Source organism: Muscardinus avellanarius, assembly GCF_963383645.1.
Source record: "Muscardinus avellanarius genome assembly, chromosome: 2".
In the NCBI taxonomy this organism is placed as follows: Eukaryota; Metazoa; Chordata; class Mammalia; order Rodentia; family Gliridae; genus Muscardinus; species Muscardinus avellanarius.
In genome coordinates, this window is record NC_137787.1 from 72,075,101 (window position 1) to 72,098,935 (window position 23,835).

General features: G+C 36.5%; 1 protein-coding gene across 1 annotated transcript in view; it reads left to right on the forward strand.

Annotated features, from left to right (window-relative positions):
* Positions 1–23,835, forward strand: part of FIGN (fidgetin, microtubule severing factor) — a gene marked incomplete at both ends in the record, with an annotated part of 134,057 nt that overhangs the window by 94,294 nt on the left and 15,928 nt on the right. The gene's annotated exons all lie outside the window — the stretch shown is intronic.

A 23,835-nucleotide genomic window follows, 5' to 3' on the forward strand; every position in this document is an offset into this window, starting at 1 on the left:
AAATTAGTGAGACCCGGTTTCAAAACAAAGAATAAAAAATAGGGCTAGGTGTGTGGCTCGGAGATCGAATGCCCCTGGGTTCCATCCCCAGACCCGCAAAAAAAATAAATAAATAAATAAATAATAATAAGGCTTCCACTTAATGAGCCTCAGATATTTTCCATTTGAATTATATTTAATTTCTTCTAACATATTTTATATTTTTAGAGTTTAAGTTTTATACTTTTAAAAAGTTTTTTTCTAAATGTATTTATTCTTGATGTTATTATAAATAAAATTACTTTCTAAATTTATTTTTCTGATTTTAATTACTGCAAAACAAGAGATTGGGAATATAGCTTGTGGTAGAGTGCTTGTGTAGCACGTGCAAGGGCCTGGGTTTGATCCTCAGCACCACCAAAAAAAAAAAAAAGTACAAAACCAATGAGGACCTACCATGAGCCAAGAACTGTGTGCTACTGGTAACATAAATATGAATTTTATCCAGTTCCTACTTTTGAAAACTCAGAGTTCTGGGAGGATGCATAACCAAGTCTCCTATGCATTGCATGTCCATTCCTTTGTACCTACAGTCGTCTATAGATTCTAGGTTATTCTAGGTAAATATGTGTGGACCTCTCCAACATCCCTTTTCTTTAATATTTAGAGCTGGTTTCCTAGCATAGCATTTTAGAGATTGGGAAAGCAAAGGTAGCTCCATTAGTAGATAAAGAAATAGATTATCAAAATGGTAAGTGAACACAGCTAATTATTAGCAGAGTTGAGACTAATTACCCGGCCTCCCTTCCTCCTGTGTTAACCATTGTTGTCTTGGTTTCACAGAGTTAACAGATATTTCTAGATGCTTTTGGGAAGTGGTCATTACATGTATTGGATCACTAAGGTGCTAGTGGTTTGCATCAACCTAGGCTAACAATGTGTGAAACTATACCATAATGGCTGGAGAGTAAATGTACTTTCGGAAAATAAACTCTCAATGGACATTTTACATGCTGGAAAGTCATGGCTCAGACATTCCCAAGTGACCTATGTTTGAAGCCAGAACATTCTACAGTAATAATAAAAGAATCATTTTACCTAAAATGACAACCAAATGAATCTATAAGATGATCTTGGTATATGGTTATGCTATAAATAGACTAATAATACAATTTAACATTGCTTTTTACTACTGAAATATACTGTAATGCATAAACATGAATTCTGTTGGAAGTCTTCAAAGATTTAGTGGCCCAAAGAACATAGTTCCTAAAAACACAAAACCTCAGGCCTTTTGACTAGATTTAAGTAAGGAAATGAATGATACATGGATCACTACTTGTTACCAACCCGGGTAACATTATAATTCTAAGAAGAATATTTTGTACCCACTGAATCTGGATTTTCATCAAGGTACCACCCATGGGATTTGTTGCTCATGAAATCTTGTTTAATTCCTCATCATCAGAATCCCAGCTCTTTTTCCTCTGGAGGATTATCTTTTAATTTGTAATTATATCTTAGTAAGGAGATTTTAAATTTTATTTTCTTCCTTCTTTCCTTCTCTTCCTCCATCTCTCCCTCCCTTTCTTCCTTTTTTTTTTTTTTTTTTTTTTTTTTTTGGTGCTAGGATTGAACCCAATACCTTGAGCATATTAGGCAAGTGCTCTACCACTGAGCTACATCCCCATGGCCAGAAACAATATAAAGCAGTCCAAGTAATGGAGGCTCCCTGGACTGGGACAGGAAGACTGTTTGAAGGCTGGCTCTACTACTCCTGATCTGTACCAATCTGAGACTGAGCCCCCTGGACTGTAAGATGAAGGGGCTGAACTTGGGCCTCCAAAGTCCTTACAAGTTTTGTGATTTACTGATTTGAAATTAGAGTTTTTGCTCATTAATTTTCCAGTCAATTGCTGAGATTCTCCTTTAGGATGCTCTGACTTCAAAAAAAGTCAGATGTAAAAATCATGCTGATTAAATGACTATAGATACTCTGTTTTCTTTACAGAACTTTAAAATCCACAGTTCTAGATTTTCAAAGGGAAAATTTGAAACGAGAGAGCTCTTGTTCAGCATGCACCATGTAAGCAGCTACCTTCCTCCATTATTACCATGCACCATAGCTGTTTACCTTCATCCCTGAGCGCTTAGTTTCTAGAAGCCCTCTGTTGGCAGGTTTAGTGTTGAGTCAGCGTCATCCTGATCAGCCACCTCTGACCGAGTGAGCATGGCTCTATGTTGTCCCTCCCTGGTGCTCTGGGTTTCCAGCCCACTGAGCACTGGACGCCAAGCAGTCTGTTAAGGGACAAGAAAGAGACTCATTGCATCTTAGTGATATTTATCACTAGTTAGAAGACTTGATGACCACAGGACCAGGACTCATCTAAACCCATTTTATTCTACATATATGATCAGGGAATTTTTTAGCATTTTTCTTTATCATATAAAGACTTACATTTCATCAAAGTATATTTCTAGCCCTATCTTTTGTGTAAGTACATATATTTCAAAGACCTGGGAGTAGAATTAAAATATTTGGATGTTTTTTCAAATAAGTAGGTCTTTCTAAAAATAAAGTCTTAAAACTGAAGACAAGGTTTTTCACATAAAAATTGATTTCCAGAGAAATTAATCAAATTACTTTTTTTTGTGTGTGTGGTACTGGGAATGGAACCCAGGTGCGTTCTGCCTCCGAGCTACACCCCCAGCCCTATTTTTTATTCTTTATTTTGAAACAGGGTTTCACTGAGTTGCAGTGTGCTTCATTAAGTAGCTGGGGCTGGCTGCGAATTGCGATCCTCCTGTCTCAGCCTCCAGCATGCTGGGATTACAAGTGTGTGCCACCACGCCCAGCTCAAATTACTTTTTTAAAGTACACACTTTTAAACACTATATATATATATATATATATATATATATATATATATATATATGTATATATTCATTTGCTATAAGTAATTATTCCCTGAGCTGAAAAGTATAAATAAAATATTTGAATTTTAAGTGTAGAAATACATATTTAGGCACATATAACTATATAGTAAGAAGAGATGTTGGCAGCATTAGTGAGTGTATTGGTGAAAAACAAATAATGACATAAATAACCAGCACATATTTTGTGAACATGCTTAGGAATCTACTGTATCTTCTAGTTCTTATAATCTTTTAAAATAGCTATAAAAATATTCTTAGTTCGATGTTAAACAAAAATTTATCATTTAATATTTTTGTATGTGTTAACTCAATCAAATAATGATTTTTTATAATCATAAACAGTATTATTTTATAATGGAATGGTAATCATGAAGCAGATAAAATTCTTCTACAAAATCTTTTCATTTGAAAGCAAATGTAAAGGTAATATACCTTTTTCATAAAGTACTTCTTAAACATCTATACAAGGTTATATACACATCTGTAACTTTATCGGAAAAACTTTTTAAAACAGTAGCAGTTATAGCCCTAAGGGACGTACTTAGATAACAATAACAATTCTGTAAGAAACGCATGTCAACCTAAGATACCTTATGTATGAAATACTCAAGTATATACCTATGTTTACACAAAAGTTAAAGTGCTAGTTTTATCAGATCAACAGCAATAGAACACTTTGGGGGAAAAAAAAAATCCCTAGTGAGGTTTAGACTTCTATGAGGAATTTAGAAAATATAGCCTATTAGTTTAAAAATATTTGATTTTTATATCTGACAAATAATGTCATTTATATTCTTTTTTGTTAATGTTAAAATTGTTTTCTATTTAGTTTCAATGAAGCTGTGCCCATTCCCCACTGAAAGGAGAACTGGAATTTTCAGGGCTCACTTAAAAATGTGTATCAAAGCAGAGTGTGGTAAGGAAAGTGAATCTGAGAAGCGATTGCCATGGTCTGAGTGGGCTACTGGCCTCAAAGCGCTGTAGGAAGTGGTAACTACAGCACTTGACTCAATTTGTTTCCCCTGTAAAGATCTGAGGGAACATGTACATTTACCACATTTCACCTACTATATATATATATATATATATATATATATATATATATATAAAATCTATTGCCTTTAAAGTAATCTGCACAACAGAGCCTCCAATTGTAGGTTGCAGCATAAATATCAGGAAAATAGTTTCACTGAAAATTTTAAACTTTTCTCAGGAACATGTCCTGAAAACATTGAACTGATAAAAAAAAATGAAGAATAAATGATCAATGTGCTCTTTTTATGTATGAAAATAATTGAAGTATAGAAAAAAGAGAACTAAGCTATAGAAAATCATGCAAATTCATATTTTAGAGATACAGAGTAATTCTTAGATAGTCCTTATAATCATTTTTCTCAGGTAAAGAGAATTGAAAAAATAAAACTATCTCATCCACCTTGAATCTGATTATTATTTTTATTATTTCTTTTTGTGCCATAAATTCTATTTAGCTATTCTTAGTAACAAGCAAACAATATTAATTTCAAATGAAGATCTATAAAAATTCCCTATAGTTATTGGGATCTGCAAAAATCAGCTTTGCTTACTGGAGGGGTATAATGCTGTTTAATATACTTTTCTCCTTAAAATTAAATTAGATGTTATTTTTTTAGGGGCGGAAACTCATAAAGGAACAGCCTTGGAGATGTAATATGCTCTAACATGTTTAAATAATTAGACTTCTGTCTTATTGAAATGTATGTGCTCAAGGTTGATAGTGATAAAAGCACGAATATTAGTATGATTAGGAAATTACATCATGTCACAGCATAATTGATTGATTGATAGCGGAGTGAAAACTAACCATAAAGCATGTGAAAATAAACGTGTGCTCTGCAGTTACTCAGGCAGAATTTTTGCACCCACCCGGTTATAAGATGAGTAACTGAAATGCTCATCTTCCAAACAAAATGGAACAAAATGGAATTGATATTCCGTGTGTGTGTGTGTGTGTGTGTGTGTGTGTGTGTGTGCGTGTGTGTGTGTGCGCGTGCGTGTGTGTGTGTGTGTGTGTGTGTGTGTGTGTGTGTGTATATTCATTAGAAAGCTAGCAGGGGAAAGAAAAAGAGGATTTGAAGTGCTTAGTGCTGAATTCAGTATTTAATTGTTCTGTAAGACTTTTCAGATGGACATCACGTTACTAATTGACTCCATGAGCAATTAGTGTTTTGGAATTTACCTTTCTGAGCTTCAAGTTTTAAACATAAAGCTCTCCCTAACACAAGAGTTAAGATTCTCTTACTTGCCTCTAGAGAATTGAATTTCCCAAACATTTAAATGATCATTAATATTTCAAAAGCATTTTCTCTTTTTTTCTTCCTGCTTGTGTTTTTACTTTCTCATTCTCGGTCTTGATCTTTTTAAAGATTCCTGCTCACACGCTTCTACAGCCACAGTCACACTCGCAGAGAAGGGCTGGAGAGGCAAGACCACTGCAGGATTCCGTTTCAAAGCTGAACCAATATTCACCATTGACATATCCATTCATCTGTGCAGGGTCATTGGAAATCCTCTCTCTCTAGTTTTTTCCTTCCCTTCAGGGAGCAGTGCTTAAAAGAGCAAACCCCTGGTGTGAAGAGATAGGAGAATTCTCAGCACTGCCAATGGTGCCAGGAATCGAATTAAAGTTGTCCATTTGCAGATGACTGTGTATTGGAGCTCCCAGCACACAGAGGCAGTGTGCTTTCTGTTGCTGCTTTGTTTACCTGAAACTCTCTCAGTGGCACTTCAATTTAATTTTTTTTATGGCAACAGTTATATCATGGCAAAAATATGCCAGGAGGGTAAAAACACTAAGATATGTGTCAGTCTACAGAGTTATAGCATCTTATTAGATTCCTGAGGCTCACTCTAGGAAAAAAAATAAAATGTTAAAGCTTTATGTGTATGTGCAAAGAAAGATTGTACTTCACATTCTGGTAGCAAAAAAAAAAAAAAAAAAAAAAAAATCTAAATAATTACCGAATTCACTCCTCTTCTGAGGAGTTTTAAACTTGTCATTTATTCTGCAATTGTTGACATTTCCAGATCTATTTTGGCATAAATCACATTTTGCTATGACTGAACCTACAATTTTGTCTATCTTCATATGCATTATCTCTTCCAAGTGAGAGGCACGAGGAAGACATGGGTTGCCATTAAATCTTAGATGCCAGAGTCTGCATTAAGGATGTTTCCTCTGGCTTGATTTCCTTTGCTTTCCTAGGAGATGCTACTGTGGTTTAATTTATAAGGTAAGGTTAAAAATTGTGAGAATTAGATTTGTGGGGAAAAAAATCTGGATACCTCGGGAAGAACAGAACCTATTAAGATGTGAAAACTGAGAATGCATGGTTTCTTTCCAAGTTTCAGGAAACAAAAGCAGCATTATTCAACAATTGCCAGTTTGGAGTTACTGACTGCTACTGGCACTTGATGTTTCTCCTTTAATTTTTCTGTTTTATTTTCAAATAGTTAATAGTGTCTTGCACAGAATAGTCCCTCAATAAATAATTTATCAATAGTCTACATAAATGAGGCTCAGTGTTTTTATTTGTAATAATTCTTTGCTTTATTTTTCTTAGTACTTGATTTTACCTATATATAAACATATACACACACATGCACACATATTCATATGTTTCTATTTAAAGTATTCCATGATTTATTTAGCAAATTCTTATTGATATTATATTTATTTTCTTCTGGCTACAAGTTATAAATCATTTCTATTATTGCATTTGAAAAAAAAAGTGGGGAATATATATACCATCAAATTCCGTACCCACTCCCTGCCTCCTGGAGGCAGCTCACTATGGGGAAGGCGGCCTGCATACCACCTTCACTGTACTATCACCTCTGGAAAGTGGGCATATGTGGTCGTAAAAGAGAGTTAGTGTTGTAGCAAACAAACAATTTAATCTAAGGGACTTTATGCTAAAGAAAAATGTACAATTGCAGTCAAGTTTGAAAAAGGGCAAGCTGTATTATAAAGTAACCAGGAACTGATCCGAACAAATCCAGCACACACACACACACACACACACACACACACACACACACACACACAGAATGTGCCATCATTATAAGAGTGTGCTAAAAAACTGTTTTAGGAAATATTATTACCCTCTTTCGATTTATCAAACAACATTTATAGTATGACTTTTCTTATATATATATCAAAAATAAAATATTTCTTCCCACATATATATCTATCTTTTTAGGTATCTAGCTTTTTTTTTTTTCTTTTCTAAGTTATGCTAAAGAGCATTCCCCACTGATGCAATTAAGCCAGTCCTTCTCTTTAGTGATCTAGACCTTTTTAAGAAATGTCATTTCTGGTTATCCTCAATATAAAATAACCCTCAAAGTTACCATGGAAGTTACCATGGTGCAGCCTTACATCTTAAATATCAGTCTGTGCCCTCTAACCATTACATATCAAATATCATTTAGACCAGTCATAGTATAAACTCTGCTAATAGAATCTTACAAATAGAATACAAACTATGTGACTTACGCTGTAAGAAATTTAAAACCATATTTTTATGCTTGCTTATGACATTTGGCTACCCATACACAGTTTTTAAGCAAAATATTTAAATATTGATTAAGTATAGTATAGGCATCTTATTCTGTAGCACCTATAATATATTCTAATGAAGTCTTGTTCTATTTATTTTGTAAGGTTCTTATTAGTGAATATCATAATTGCATTTGAAATTGAGAATATACATTGTAGTTACTAATATAAAATACCTATTTTCTGATTTTTTGAACACTTATTATAAAAATAAAGAGTGACCTATATGTTTCATAAAAACTTAGGTGGGGGGTTGTTATTGACACTGCTATTTGACTACTTGACATGATGACATTGTCATCATTTTTGTTTATTTTGTCTTCCTTTCCTGAGTATGGAGTACATATTCTGTGTAAAGTACAGTGCACTCTGCTGGGAACATAAAGAAACAAGACAATCTTAGAACAAAGTGACTGCCACAATTGGCTAGTGGCTTTTATAAGAAATTTGCTTAAGATGTACAAATATAATGCACCAATAAAAAATTTAAAAAAATAAATTTGCTTTAAGAGAGCAATGCACTGTCCTCTTAAGTTCCCCAAATATGCTATGTGTAACAGGTAATCAAACATCGAAATGATGTGCAATATGGTACTTAGGACAAATAATTTTGTTGTAAAAATATGCACTATCGCATTGCTGTTATAGGGCCATCAGATTTTCACACACACACACACACACACACACACACACACACACACACAGAGGGAAAAAAATAACTTACCTCAAAGCTTCAAAGTCAAATGAGAGAGCCAGCTAGTTACAGCCTGCACACAGTACAGCTGACCAGGAAAGAAAGGATACTGTAGAGTGGGGAAGGGCATTACAAGCAGAGAAAGCAGTACATACAAGATATAAGCTATGAGAAAGTATAGGTTTCTCCTACAAATTACTACCACATAGTAGATGCTCTTGACAACAAATATAATAGAAATACACAGAAAGATATAAGCAAACATTAAAATATTCAAAGGGAAACATTGACTTTAGATAAAAATGACCTCAGTGAGTATCATGCTACATGATGATAAATATTGGTCACTTTTATTTAGGTTTTTGTGTTTTGTGTGTGGAGGTTGGTGGAGATTGAATCCATGGGCACTGTACTTTTTTATTATTATTACATCTTAATGCAGTACAAGATGGTACAGGCATACATGGACACATCATTCAATTAGCCCTTCTGAGCTGCTATACTCTCACCCCAGTTTTATTTATTTTACATTTTGTTTTTGTTTGTTTGTTTGTTTGTTTTGGTGGTACTGGGGTTCCTGGAAGCCCTTTACCTCCGGGCTACACTCCCAGACCTATTTTTACATTTTTATTTGGAAACAGGGTCTCCTAAGCCAGCCCGCGTGGCTGGCTTCGAACCTGCGCGATCCTCTTGTCTCTGCCTCCCAAGCGCGGGGATTACAAGCGTGCACCACCACGACCGACCCTTTATTTTCCATTTTGAAACAGAGTTTCACTGAGTTGCTGAGACGAGATCCCCCTGTCTCTGCTCCCTAGTACTGGGTGTATGTCACCATTCCTGGCTAATGAGCTTGTATTTTAAACCAAGAAAGCTGGTTTTTCTATTATCTTATTTTTAAACAAGCCCAAAATACATGTACATGCAGTTGTTTTTTGCTTTGTTTTGTTTTGTGTGGTACTGGGGATTGATCTCAGAGGCATTTTACCTCCAAGCTGCACCCTTATTCTGTTAGTTAGTTAGTTAGTTAGTTAGTTTGTTTGTTTGTTTGTTTGTTTGTTGTTTGGAAACAGGATCTCACCAGGTTGCTGAGAATCTCTGTAAATTTCTGAAGCTAGTCTTGAATCTGCTATTCTCCTGTCTCAGCCTCCCAAGTATTAGAATAACAGATGTGTCCCAGCACACCTTGATAATGCATACACATGTATGTGTGTGTATGTGCATAAACACATACACCCCCCCACACATATATATAGATATATATACATATATTAGATATGTGGGCTGAGGCTGACCTAATGCATTAGCATGGAGCGAAGAGAAGGATTAGCTTTTAGTGTTTATGAGAGGGATTGAGAAGACCTTCCTTGATTACACACAGGGAGGAGGGGGAAGGACTAGAATGGCAGCCTCCTCAGTGGCTTCTCTACATACCAGCTGGTGGGCAACTGGCTAGGTGGCTCTGGACCTCCAGAGTGAGATGAGGCCAGTGTATGTGGAGTCAGGAGAAAATCAGAGGTTCAGATCTTCATTCTAAATTTCCTATCTCCCAAGGTCAATACAATAATAAAAGTTTCTCTTTTCGGTCTGAGGCTATGTCAGTGCTAGGAAGTCAAGGCTTCAGTAAGTTGGAAGGAAACTCAGAAGACCACTAGGCAGCAGGGTCCTTGAAACACACTGATGGAGGCAGCTGTAAGTGCCTGCGCGGTCAGAGTAGCGGTGAAGATCATAGGCTTCGTAGCCATATTGCCCCCTTCTGTGTCATGGCTTCTGCTGGGGGTGGCTGTGTGACTGTGGCTTGCAACTCCATCTTCCACTGCAGTAGTCTCTTCATTTGCAAAATGGGGATGATTATGATGGTGAGAAAAAAATATATATAATTTTAAAAGCACTTTGAGCAATGCCTGGCCCATAGAAAGTACAAAAAAGGTTCACTGTCATCATTATCATCTTAAACGACATCTGGGTATAAAGAATTTAAGAGGTCATAACTCTAGACATTTTATTTTATTTTTTAAAGCTGGGCTTATAATCTCAGTACTCGGGAAACTGACATAGAAGGATCACATGTTCGAAGACAGCCTCAGCAAGTAGTGAGACTCTTATCAATCCAGCAAGACCCTGTTTAAAAAAAAAAAAAAAAAAAACAACAATAATGTGACTGGGGGTGGAAAATTCAGAGGTAGGTAGAATTTCTCTGGGTTCAATCCTGAGTACAAATTTTTTTTTAAAAAAAAGGTACCTAGACCAAGACCAAGGGGCAGGACTAGGCATGTGCTTCTCCAGCAGAAGGAACAGCATGGATTAAAGAGGGATATGGCATTCTCAGGAGCTGGTGATGACAGCTAAAGAGGTGGATGGGGCTGGATCAAGATGGAATGTCAGCCAGGCGCCTCAGTGCCTATAGCCCCAGCTATCAAGGAGGCTGAAACAGGACTGCAAAGCTCAAAGCCAGCCCAAGCTGTTTAATGAGGCCCTGTCTCAAAAAAAAAAAAAAAAATCTTTGTGGTGGATGTAACTCAGTGGTAAAGGGCCCCTGGATTCAATCCTCAGCACTGCCAGAAAATAAAAGAGGAAAGAATGTCAGGGCTGGGACTGTAGCTCAGTGCTCAATGGTGGACTTGCCTGGCATACACAAGGTCCTGGGTTTGATCCCTAGAGCTGCCAAAGGGGGAGGGGCAGGAAAGAACTCCAAAGTTAGTTTCAGGTATTTGGGGATTATACAGAACAATGTTACCATCATTATTATTATCTTGTTACTAGTCATTAAGTCCAAGGGCATTGTAACGTCAATAGATACCCCCAGCCCTTTTTAGTTCTTTATTTGAAAACAGGGGCTCACTAAGTTGCTAAGGGTCTTGCTAAGTTGTAGAGGCTGGCCTCAAATCTGGAATCCTCCTGTCGCAGCTTCCCAAGTATGAGGATTACAGGTATGTACCACACCAACATGAATATTATCATTTAACTGAAAGAATAAAGGGAGATTTAATAAGACTATGAAAGTGCACATTAGACATGGAAAGAGAACAGAGCACACAAGCCACCCCCAACCCCTGCACATTTCCTCTGGGGGGATTCTCCACCAGCCATGCTGGTTTCCCACTAGTAGCAGGGTCCTGTTCACCTCAGGTCTGGGTGGCGATACAGTTCTCTTTCCTTTTCATTTAGTGGACAATTTTGGAAAATTTAAAGACTAATTTGTAAAGACAGAAGACATAAAACCAAAATGAGCAAAAAATAAACAGGCTGGACATCTTGCTCCATCTTTTTCTGTGTGTGTGTCAGGGCTGGGACTGTAGCTCAGTGCTCAGTGCACAGTGGTAGAGCACTTGCCTGGCGTGCACAAGCTCCTGTCTAACTTCAGTAGATACCCCAGGGCCTTTTTAGTTCTTTTTGAAAACAGGGTCTTGCTAAGTTGCAGAGGCTGGCTTTGAATCTGCAGTCCTCCTGTTGCAGCCTCCCAAGTATGAGGATTACAGGCACCATGCGTGTAATCTACCTCTGAGATACAGCCCCAGGCATATTTTTTATTCTTTTCTTTGAAACAGGTCTCACTAAATTGCAGAGTGCTTCACTAAGTAGTTGTGAAGCATGATACTCCTGTCTCAACCTCTCAAGTACTGAGATTACAGGGCATCTACACCACGCCCAACTTTCATCTTTTTTTTCTTTCTTTTTTTTTTTAATGTTGAAACAAGTCTCATTAAGTTGCTGAGGATGGTCGCAAACCTACAATACTCATATCTCAGCCTCCCCAGTACTGAGATTACAAGTGTGCGCCACCACACCCAGCTAGCGCTCCAATTTTTTTTTTTTTTTTTTAGCTCCATCTTTTATTAGCTGTTCAAACTTGAACCTGTTACTTGGCTTTTTATGCCTGTTTCAGTAGTTTTCTTTGTTTTGTGGCACTTTGTTTCAGTTTTGTTGTGAACCCGGGAGTGTTCTGCCTCCAAGTTACAACCCAACCCTTTTTAAATTTTTGTTTTGAAACATGATCTCACCAGGTTGCTGAGAGGCTCAATAACTTGCTCAAGCTGGTCTTGAACCTACAATATTCCTGTGTCAGCCTCTCAAGTACTGGGATTACAGATGTGTGCCACAACGCCTGGCTTTTGTTTTGCTCTTTTTAAACATTTATTTATTTATTTATTTATTTATTTATTTATTTATGACATTTTTGAAATTTATTGGTGAATTATAATCATTCATTGTTATTGGCAGAGGTAGAAAACAGTTTAAATGTTCTGGTCTAATTTTCATAAAGAAGAATTGGAGGATGTTTTTAAATAAAATCCATAACGTTCACTAGTTATTTCTCTTCAGTTCTCCCTCTGGATAGAACTTAACCTCTGCTATTGATATCACCGAGGAAGTGATAAAAGCTGACTTGCTCTCCTTACATCATCTCAATCCTCAGAACAGTCTTTCAAGGAACTTTTTATTGTCCTCATTTCGAAGGTGAAGATATTTAGACTTCAAAAGGTTAATTTGCCTAAGACCCTACCATTAGTAAATGGAAGTCTAGAAATTCAAGCCTAGAATAATTCAAATATGTGCCCCAATTCAAATCCACCTTGGTCAGAATATGGCAAAATGACCTCTCAGCAGGGGTGATAATTAAGAATTTAAGGAACTCTTTATAGTAAGTTATTCTTAAGGTCATTCTCCTTGGCAAGAAGAGTGAATAAAATATGATATAGAAAGGATTTGGGTAAAATATAAGCATACTCAGTTTTCTCTGTTGTTATGTTACCAGTGTATTACACATTTTCTGAAAAATTCTATAATAAAGGGCATTTTAATATGTTTTGTACTTTTCTACATTTTATAATACATCTTCCCATTGGCAGTTTTACCTGGAGTGGCTTGAAATATTTTGTAGGTATAAATTAGTGAGAATTTAGAACATACAGAAATTGCTAGTATCACACTTCTTGACTATACTACTTCTAAGTGGATGCCTCTCCTCTGTGTTCCTAGGAGCGTGTTGTATTTGTAAGTTAAGTGAAAGTGAAAATAGACAAGCCCTAGCTGAGAGAGTTCAAATGAGGTTGTTCAAGAACTTTGGGTGGTAAAGTTTGAAGGATTATTGTTTATGTGGGGAAGTATCTTGCTTGGTGTTAAAAGTAGAGTAACATAACTATTGAACCAGGAATGGTAAACTTGAGTTCTGGTCTCAATTCTGTCATCTACTCCCTATATAATAAAATAGCACTTTATATAACTGCTTACATTATCTTGGTTGGCATTTGTAGCAATTTGTAAGAATATTAGATTCAGAATTGGTCTTTGGAGTTGTTACTAAAATGTATGTCTTTTAGTTCCTGATATACTGTTCTCTACCTTTTATTTGTGTGTGTCATGCTGGGGATTGAGCCCAGTGGTGATCTACCTCCAACCTACACCGCAGCCCTGTTTGATTTTTTATTTTGATACATGTCTCACTAAGTTGTTGCAGGCCTTACTAAAGTTGCTGAAGCTGGCCTCAAACCTGTGATCCTCATGGTTCAGCCTTTCAAGTATTGGGATTACAGGTGTATGCCACCACACCTAGTTCTGGTATAGTTTCTTCTACAAGCAAAATTAAAGCATAAATCATGTTACTTTTAGTTTTAGAGCCCAACAAATTATTGATACATGTCACTGCAAACATCTTTCACCAAGGCAAGATGTACCTCCTGTTCCAGAAGTTCATGATCTCCTCCAGAACTCTCCCTTACTCCACCGAAAGGAATCTAAGGAGCCCTGAGAACTGGTGCTTTCCTTCTAGACCATGTTCCAGACATTGGGATTCCCCTGCACAAATAACTCTGAGCTGACTCGGTACCTACGCAGGGAATTTCTCTAGGTTTCTCCCAAGGTTGGAAAATACCCTCAGTGTCCTACTAGACCAAAGCTGAGGCAAAGAAACAGTTGGGAGGAGGGGGAAGATAGCAGGGAATGGCTGGAATATTCTGCAGCAAGCATGGCAAGTCCCCTGTGCTATAGTAGGTAGTGAGAGAAGAAGTGCGACAGGCCAGCCTCACCCACTTTGGAAGAGTGCTGCGACCTAGGAAAAAATTCCAAATCCGAACCCAGCCAGCTCTCCAAGTGTTCATGAAGGTCTAATTGTCATGCTAGAAACACAGAACATATTTAACACTTTTCGCCAAATTTATAACTTTTTAAATATTTCATAATTTTTTCACATTTTAAATACTTTAAGCATGTGCATACTTTCAAATACTTAAAGCATATGTCTTTAGGAAGAACTTCTTTTGTTTTATGTCACTGAGGATGGAACCCAAGGGCACTCTACCACTGAGCTACGTCCACAGTCCTTTAATTTTATTTTGAGACGGATCTCTCTAAATTGCTCAGCCTGGTGATGAAGTTTTGATTCTCCTGCTTCAGCCTCTGATCCATCTCCTCAGCCTCCTTTAACAGCTGGGATTACGGCCTGTGCTATTGCACCCAGCACATCAGGCATTTCTTAAAAAGCTGTAAGCCTTCCTGAAGGTTGAAATCCTTATTAAAATATTCAGTAATGACCACTAGTCTTCACCCTTCTAGTGTAGTCATTGCTAAAGCTGAGAACACCGTCTTTAGTTAGGCCTATTTCCCAGGGTTGCTTGCTCATTTTTTTCAGACAGAGTAGCAGTCACAATGTCCTCAACAGTCTGCATGTGATGATTCTCTGGTGGTAGGATGGATTTGCCTTCATCTCTCTGCATTCTCTTTCACCTTGACCCTCCTTCTGACCAGGGTTTGTACTTGCCTGGAATTAGGGATACAGCTAACAGACCATGGAATGAGACATGGAACATGAGTCTGTGGATGAGCGCATAGAGATTGAAGTGATACCTGACTCTTAAAAGGGCCTTGAAAAAATAAGAGGATCTGAAAGATAAGTAAACTCTATGTACCCTTTATTGCCTTCCTACACATCTCAAAGAAAATAATGAGATACTTTCTTTTTTTCCACAATATTTCTTTTCTGGAACATGTGTATCCTTGATTTTGTTTCTAACTTCTTCTGTTTAATGAATTCCCACCCCTGCATCATCCATAATATGTTGTATCTTTTATTCAACCCTTTCTACTATTTCATTGCCCCACAGCCTGGAACAGGGGTCTAACTGTAAAGGGTTATACGGTAAATATTTTCAGGTTTGTGGGCAATAGGGTCTCTGCCATAACTCTTAAGCTCTCCCTGTTATCTGGAAAGAAACTATAGGCAATGGATACATAAGCTAGTGAGTGGCTGGGTTCCAGTGAGACTTTGTACAAAAGATGCCGTGCTGGAGTAGACCTGCTAGAATTTGGCAGTTTGTTGATTCTAGATGTAGGGAAATAATCAGGTTTTCTACAATTCCATTTTTAAAACCCTTTACTTTGTTCTTTCTCTCTTCAATTGCTGCTTATCTTAAGATATTTGTAGCCGGGCGTGGTGGCGCATGCTTGTAATCCCCGCATTTGGGAGGCGGAGACGGGAGGATCACGCGGGTTCGAAGCCAGCCTCAGCTACTTAGTGAGGCTCTCAGCAACTTAGTGAGACCCTGTTTCCAAATAAAAATATATAAAAAACTTAAAAGATATTTGTGAGGAAAGATCTGAGCTTCTCACTTCTTGACAAATCATTCCCTCCAGAGCCAGCTCATCATGGCTTCTGGTCCCACCTCTCCACTGATCTTTTTCTTTCACTGATCATGTCTAGCCTGCTACTTGCCTGTTTTCCCTCCTAATCCTACTTGACTTCTCACATGCAGGGGCTATGCTTAAATGCCCTGCCTTTGAAAACCCTTCCTCACTTGTCTTTGGCAACACTGTATTCTTTCTCTCAGTACCACTTTGTCAGTACCACTGCCCCCTAGTCCCATGCCTACTCTTTCAATGCTGGTTTAACTCCAAAGTTGTGTTCTCATCTAGTTCTATATACTTTCTTTCAATTGTATCTTCATAAGCAAAGTTTCAATCAATTCTCACATGCTCACAACTCCCAAACTCCTTTACAGCTTTGGCTTTTCTCCCATTATTCCCAGTGTTCTACCCATGGGTTGTGCAAACTAAAAGCTCTGGAGTAGTTCTCAGAGGAAGTAAATTATAGCAGTTTGGAGTCACATGATCTGAGTTGTAACTCTGGCTCCAGGGTAGCCTTACAAAAGTAACTTACACTGATGGAGTCCATTCCACCAGCTATAAAAGGGGATAACAATCTTTTGCTAGGCGTTTGGAAATTAATGTAACATTCACTGAAATGGGGGGGGGCACTCAGGATTGAACCTATGAACCTAAGGGCATTCTACCTCCAAGGTATACCCTCAGAACTATTTTTTTTTAAAACAGGGTCTCACTAAATTGCTGAGGATGGCTTTGAACCTACAATTCTTTTGTCTCAGTCTCCCAAACCCAGACGTTACAGGTTTTTTGCCACCACAGTCAGCTAGAATTATTTTCTTTTTAATTTTTTTATTAGTGCATTGTAGTCATATATTATAATGGAGTACAGGATGGAAGAGGCATACATGCACACATCTCTTATTTAGCCCTTCCCCCATTCCCACTCCCTCCCTCCTCATGTTTGGCTTAGTAATTGACTTTGATATATTTGTGGATGTACATCGTGTACATTAGGGGATTTTCCTCTCTTCCCCCATCATCCCCAGTTAGGTCTCCGTATTTGCTCATCTATGGTTTCTCCTCATTCATCAAGAGTTCCTCTTTTTTCCCCTGGCTTCCCAGTATTAGGGAGAGGATCCAATTTCTTACTTTTTGTGACTGACTGGAATTTATTATCACTTTTATATCTCAATCTTTTTTCTTTCTTTCTTTCCTTCTTTCTCTCTTTCTTTCTTTCTTTCTTTCTTTCTTTCTTTCTTTCTTTCTTTCTTTCTTTTTTCCTTTCTTCCTTTCATGCTTTGGATTGAACTCAATGCCTCCCCCATGTTAGGCAAAGGCACTTCTGAACTATATCCTTCTCAGCCTCTACAGTTATTTCTTTCTTTACCGTGAAGTTCTTACAGTGCCTCTTTCTTTTCCTTCATTTCTTTAAACCTAATTGGTTAGCCCATCCTTTTGATATTACCTCTAAAATTTTGGATTTTTTTTCTTTCTTCTTGTTAAACGTCTAGCTCTGCATCTAGTCTTTTTTCTCCCTACTCTGTCCTGTACATTTTTACTATTAATATATTTCTAACCAACTGATCAGAACATACTCCATTTCCAAAAGTGCTAGACACACTTGGCTTCTTCTCTGTGATGACCCAGTACTGTCTCAGGAGATTTTATCTATATTCTAGCTAATAAAACTCTATTTACCCAGGTGTAGTGGCACACGCTTGTAAATCCCCGTGCTTGGGAGGCAGAGACAGGAGGATCGCGCAAGTTTGAAGCCAGCTGTGCTGGCTTAAGAGACCCTGTTTCAAAATTTTAAAAAAAATTATATATGTGTGTGTATGTATATATGTGTGTATATATATATATATGTGTGTGTGTGTGTGTGTATGTATATATGTGTATATATATATGTGTGTGTGTGTGTGTGTGTGTGTGTGTGTGTGTGTGTGTGTGTGTATAATAGGTCTGGGAGTGCAGCCCAGAGGTAGAAGGGTTTCCAAGAACACCAGTACCACACACACACACACACACACACACACACACACACACACACCAAAAAAAAAAAAAACCCTCTATTTAGCTTTTAAGATATGCCTCAACTATTAACTCCTCTACAGAGCCATCTCTCTATCAGGTTTAGAAATAAATATTTTCTGCCCTAAATCTCCTCTGCAGATGGAGCATGGGCTCCATCAAGACAGAGAGCACTTGGGGCAGGAGTTCTGTCATACCAATATGCACTCAGATGTTACAGTGCATGAGTGTCCATATTATGTTTTAAACAGTTTGGCCAGTTGATCCTATTGGGTTTTTTCTAGTGACAGTAAAAACAATCAGGATTCAGAAATCCAGGGATGATGTTTTTAAAGAGTCTAGATTTGAGACTTTACGTATATTTTCTCTGTAACCTATTTTATCATAATTGACAAATTTCTTGAATATAAAGAAGAAAGGAAGGAGCTGGGCGTGGTGGCACACGCTTGTAAGCCCAGCATTGGGGAGACTGAGATCAAAGGATCGCGGTTCTCAGACAGCCTCAGCTACTAAGCTAGGCCCTTCCCAACTGAGTGAAACCCTGTTTCAAAATTAGAAACAGGAGGTAGAATGCCCCTGGGTTCCACCCCCAGTACCACAAAAATAAAATAAAATAAAATAAAATAAAATAAAATAAAATAAAATAAAATAAAATAAAATAAAGGAAGGGAGGGAAAATAACACAGTGGCCCACATTCCAGAGCCAAAAAAAAGGGAGGAGAAAGAGAAAAGCAAGCCTGCAGCGACTTAAGACCCAGGTAAAAGCAATTAAAGTTTCAGGTTTCATTTTTTAAAATCTGTTTGCAAGCCGGGCGTGGTGGCGCACGCTTGTAATCCCCGCGCTTGGGAGGCGGAGACAGGAGGATCGCGCAGGTTCGAAGCCAGCCGTGCTGGCGTAAGAGACCCTGTTTCAAAAATATAAAATAGGTCTGGGAGTGTAGCCCGGAGGAAGAAGGGCTTCCAGGAACCCCAGTACCACCAAAAAAAAAAAAAAAAAAAAAATCTGTTTGCTTGTTTGTTTTATGACAATAAATGGAAGGAGATTGGCTTTAAAGTTAAGATTCTTAAAGCAGGAAAATGGGAAGTGATGGAATTGAGTAGAGGAAGAATGGTGACGCTGTTACTAGCTATCATGGGTCCCTGAACATTTCAAGGATTAATGATCTCTGATTTTTTTAGAAAGTTATTTTTTCAAACTAGGTATGTGACTTTTCTACCTCTTTTAATTATTATCTAAATGGTATGGCCAAAAGCCGGAGTATAAGGTCCACCTTGTCCAAAAAGTCTTACCTGGTTAGCACAACTCTTGAATACAACCTCTGTTTTATTAGGATCGTCTAGCTGGCCCATGCAGTAATTTACCAAATTATGTCTGTGTGTTGTTTGTTTTCTGCACCGGCCTCGTGTATGTGTATGTCCATCCTTCTTGGTTATGTTCTTCAAGCTAGAAATGAGACTATGACAATTTCTGCCAACCTTCTATAGACTGTGGTTAGATCCTGATGAAGTATCTTTTAACTAGGTAATAAGTTTCTAATCACAATTTATAATTACAGCCGTAGTTATCATAATGACGGCCAAAATTATTTTTATAAATCACCAAAAGAATAATTCTTGCGCACAATCATTATTGTTGTTATCCTTATCATTATTTGACATCTTAGAGCCTTTGAACTTTTGTAATTAAAGCAAATGTCCAATCATGCAGTCTCTAATAAGCATTCATACATTATATGGCTCATACATAAAGTCACTCAAGGGTATGAGAAGGCACTCCAAAGATATTAAAAGGAATTGTCTTTTAGTTTTTGGCTGTTTGTGTTTTAAAATCTAGTCATGAGTCATTTAAAGATGAAAACACAGGTTTTCTAGTAGTAGTTTTATGTACTGGTTTATACTTTTGTTGTTTGGGATCTTAAATCAGTTAAGACTTAGAGAACCAGGAATATATTTTGATCTGAAAGCTATATGAATTCACAAGGGAATGAGTTTAGTTCCTTCTTTACTTTGTAATGCAAAGAAGTGCATGCTACAAAATCAGATGAAACAAGTCATTAATTTGACAGTCTCGATTCTCATAGTCCTATTGATTCAGAAAGCCGAAAACAGTTATGGAGGCTTATTGGCTCCAATTAGGAGTTGTGAGGCTCATGAGATTAGAAAAATGAGAAATTGCACTGAGAGAGGAATCATTCAGTAGTAGTATCTCCTAAACATTTTATCATGAATGGATTTAAACTGTTCATCTTCTGTTATTTTTTGTACTTTTACATTTATGGATGATTGATTTTGTCAAGCTAGAAATTAAGACCAAGACAATATGTAACCGAAGTACGTGGGGTTTATGTGTAATCCCAGTACATAAGAGTCCAAAAAAGGAAGACAACAGATTCTAGGCCATCACGGTAACTTAGGAGACCCTGTTTCAAAAAAAAAAAAAATTAAAAGGGAAATGATTAGTGGTAAAACACTGCTGGATTCAATCTCTAGCACCACACATTAAAAAAAAGACAAAAGAAATTTCTGCCAACTTCTATAACCCATGATTGTATCCTAATAAAATATTGACTGAGTACTCAGTTCCTAATTAAAATTCATAATTAAAAATGTAGATTTATCATTATGGAAGATTGTTTTTATAAATCACTTAAAGAATGATTCTTGTTCACCAATATTTTATTGATTGTATTGATGTCATTGTTATTATTTGACATCTTGGAGCTTCTTACGTTCTGAAAATAAAAGCAAGTAAACAATAAATGCATTCTCTTTAATGAAACATTCATAATTGATATGAATTGTGATCATTTGTATTTCAGAATATCTAAGATCTTATTAAAAGTTGATTATGTCATCTTTTAGGATACCTTTAGCAAAATATATTTTCTCTTATACATAAGAAGATTCATTTCATGAATACAAGCCGAAAAGCTTTCCATAAGTCATTTTTAGATGTTCTCAAAAATTTTTAAATTCTTTCTATGTAATTATAATACATAAGGATATTTTGGGATATATATTCTATTGCTGAAATAAATAATGTAGTTTCTATAGATATATACATATTTTAGCACATGTATCATCTTGCATGGAAGTAACTCCTGTCCTTAGAGGTGTGAAACAGTTTTCCCCTCTTTATCAATAAGAAACCCAGCTAACACTCATGACCACCTTTAGAGCATATAAATAATACATATCCATAATACTGTCCTTTAATGTTAAGAGCTTACTAAATAATGCTACAAAAGGAAAGGAATTGAGGAAAGCAGTATCCACATGTTTAAGAACACTATTTAGTGAAACAGTATATTATTATTTGTTATTATGAAGGGTCAACATTTCTTCACATATACCTTTATGAATGTCTATTTTTTGTATTTTAGCTTAGTGGTAAAAATTACATTTTTCGTCTTAATGAACACAATATATTTATATCTGGGATAACTTTCCATTATTTGTCACAATCAAATGAAAGGAGTTTTTTCTGAACAGTGGGGATGCTGATGAGGAGGGACTTGAAGGCTAGAATCAATTATCAGTTAAAAATTCTTGGTTATCATTTGTTAACATATTCCCATTTAAAATATTTTTTACTAAGTTGGCTATCACCAAAAATTTGCTGTATAGTGAATATCATCCAACTATTAAAAAGATATAGACTATAATTCCAAACATACTCAAAATAAAAAATAAGATGATTACAAAAAATCTAGCATCACAGCAACTGATTTTGAGAGCTTAATTATGACACTACTAAATGTGAAAATCTATTCAGTGCTAGGAACACTTTTCACATTACATTCACGCTAAAGATTGGCTGTTAAGAGCTCATTACTGGTATTTTTCTAAAGAGTGGTTTATTAAACACAGTTACCTAATAAGCATCTTTGGTGGTGCAAATTGCTGAAAACAGTAATGAGTCTGATTAGACTTCATTTCAACTACGACAGCTTGTCTAGGAAAAAACAGACACACACATATATATATATATATATACATATATATATGCACATATATACATACTATTATTTATGTATATATAATGTACATTATATGTACATGTATATTTTTCTTGATGCTTTGAAATGTCTCTATAAAACACCCCAGAACTTAAAGAAAGATAAACAAAACACCTCTATATCTATATTCCTTTGCACAGCTCACTAATGAAGAGGGAATTGTTCAAGTCATCATCCAGTTCACGCACTGGAAAACTCGATGGACAGAGTGGAGTCACAATCATGTTTGCTTAAAAACAGCAAAGGCCGCCCCGACTAACATGTCTAAATAAGGTCACCTTTAGATTCTCACTCTCTTTTTCCCTCTTTTAATTCCTCTTCTAAACGATAAAGTAGGGAGAAACTTAAAAAATGATTCATTCCTATTTGGTTTGTGGAGGTTATTCTGCAGATTAATAGGTTCACCTTTCCAGTATGTTTTATACATACATCTTCTACTTAAGATCATAACAATACAGGGAGCTGATGGACGGTGCATGCAAATTACCAGACCGTTTTTAATGCCTGTATGGAAAAGTAACAAATAAAAAACACAAAGCTTTATGAATGCACGCCAATATTTCAGAAAGTATAAGGCAATGTTTGTCAGACATTAAATTCGATTTTTATACTTTTTTGAAAAGTGTATTATTTAGCTGTATTTTAAAGCTAACCTCCTATTAAATCATGCCTGGAATATTACTACTCAAATTGAAAAAAAAAAACTGTTAATGTAAAAAGCCTTTAAGTGATTAAGCTGTCTTTGTTGTCATTAGGGTACTCTGGTAACATTTTAATGCTTCTGGGAGCTATGGCCATGGATGCAATCCATTATTTTTATGCTATATGTTTAATAGAGTCTTTTAAAAGTATAATATCATTTGACATTGAACTGGATAAAATAATTTCTAAAGCGAATTATGAAAACAATGGTTGGAGGTAGATAAAACATCCCCAACTGAAAAGTCTTCACAAGTTGTCCAAGTGATCCTAACAGCCAGAGACCAAATGCAAAATATCAATGAAATTGTAACAAGCTTTCAAGCATTTTCATGCTTTCAAAAAGATTTTAAAAAAGAAGAGAGTTTTTAGATATGTCAGTTCAATGAGTAAGAATGTACTTTTAGGCCTATGAATAATCATTAATTCTATCAATTGTATATTCTCTTCTATTGTATAGAAAACAAAAATGATTCTAATTAACAATTGAAGTGCTTTCTTTTATAACATAACCATGTGTTTTATTATTTATTTATGTTTTTTTTTTCCCCCCGCTACTGGAGATGGAACCCAGGGGCATTCTACCTCCGAGCTACACCCTCAGCCCTATTTTTTATTTTATTTTGAAACAAGGTCTCACTGAGTTGCAAAGGGCCGCTCTAAGTAAGTAGCTGAGGCTGTCCTCGAACTGCAATCCTCCGGTCTCAGCCCCCCGAATGCTGGGATTACAAGCGTGTGCCACCACGCCCAGTTTAACCATGTGCTTTAAAGTAGTCGTTTTTTATGTAAGTTCATACCTTCCCCAAAATGAATACTTAATAAGGAAATGAATGCTCAGTGTATTTTGAGATTGGAAGTAATAATTTAAATGCATAAATACAGATTTTTGAGGCACTGGCGTGAATTAGGTCACAAATAATAAACGAATCACTTATTAAATTTTTAAGTAATGCTTAATTTTAATAAAAAAAATGATATACAAGCTGGGCGTGGTGGCACACTCTTATAATCCCAGCATATGGGAGGCTGAGACAGGAGGACCACAGTTCACGGAGAGCCTCCCCTACTTAGAGAGGCCCTTTGCAACTCAGTGAGACCCTGTTTCAAAATAGAGACTAAATAATAGGGCTGGGGTTATAGCTCGGAGGTAGAATGTTTCTGGGTTCCATTCCCAGTAACACACTAACACACACATACACACACACACACACACACACACACACTGCATATATATATATATATATATATATCATACATATTAAGACTTTGTTCAGGGAGCT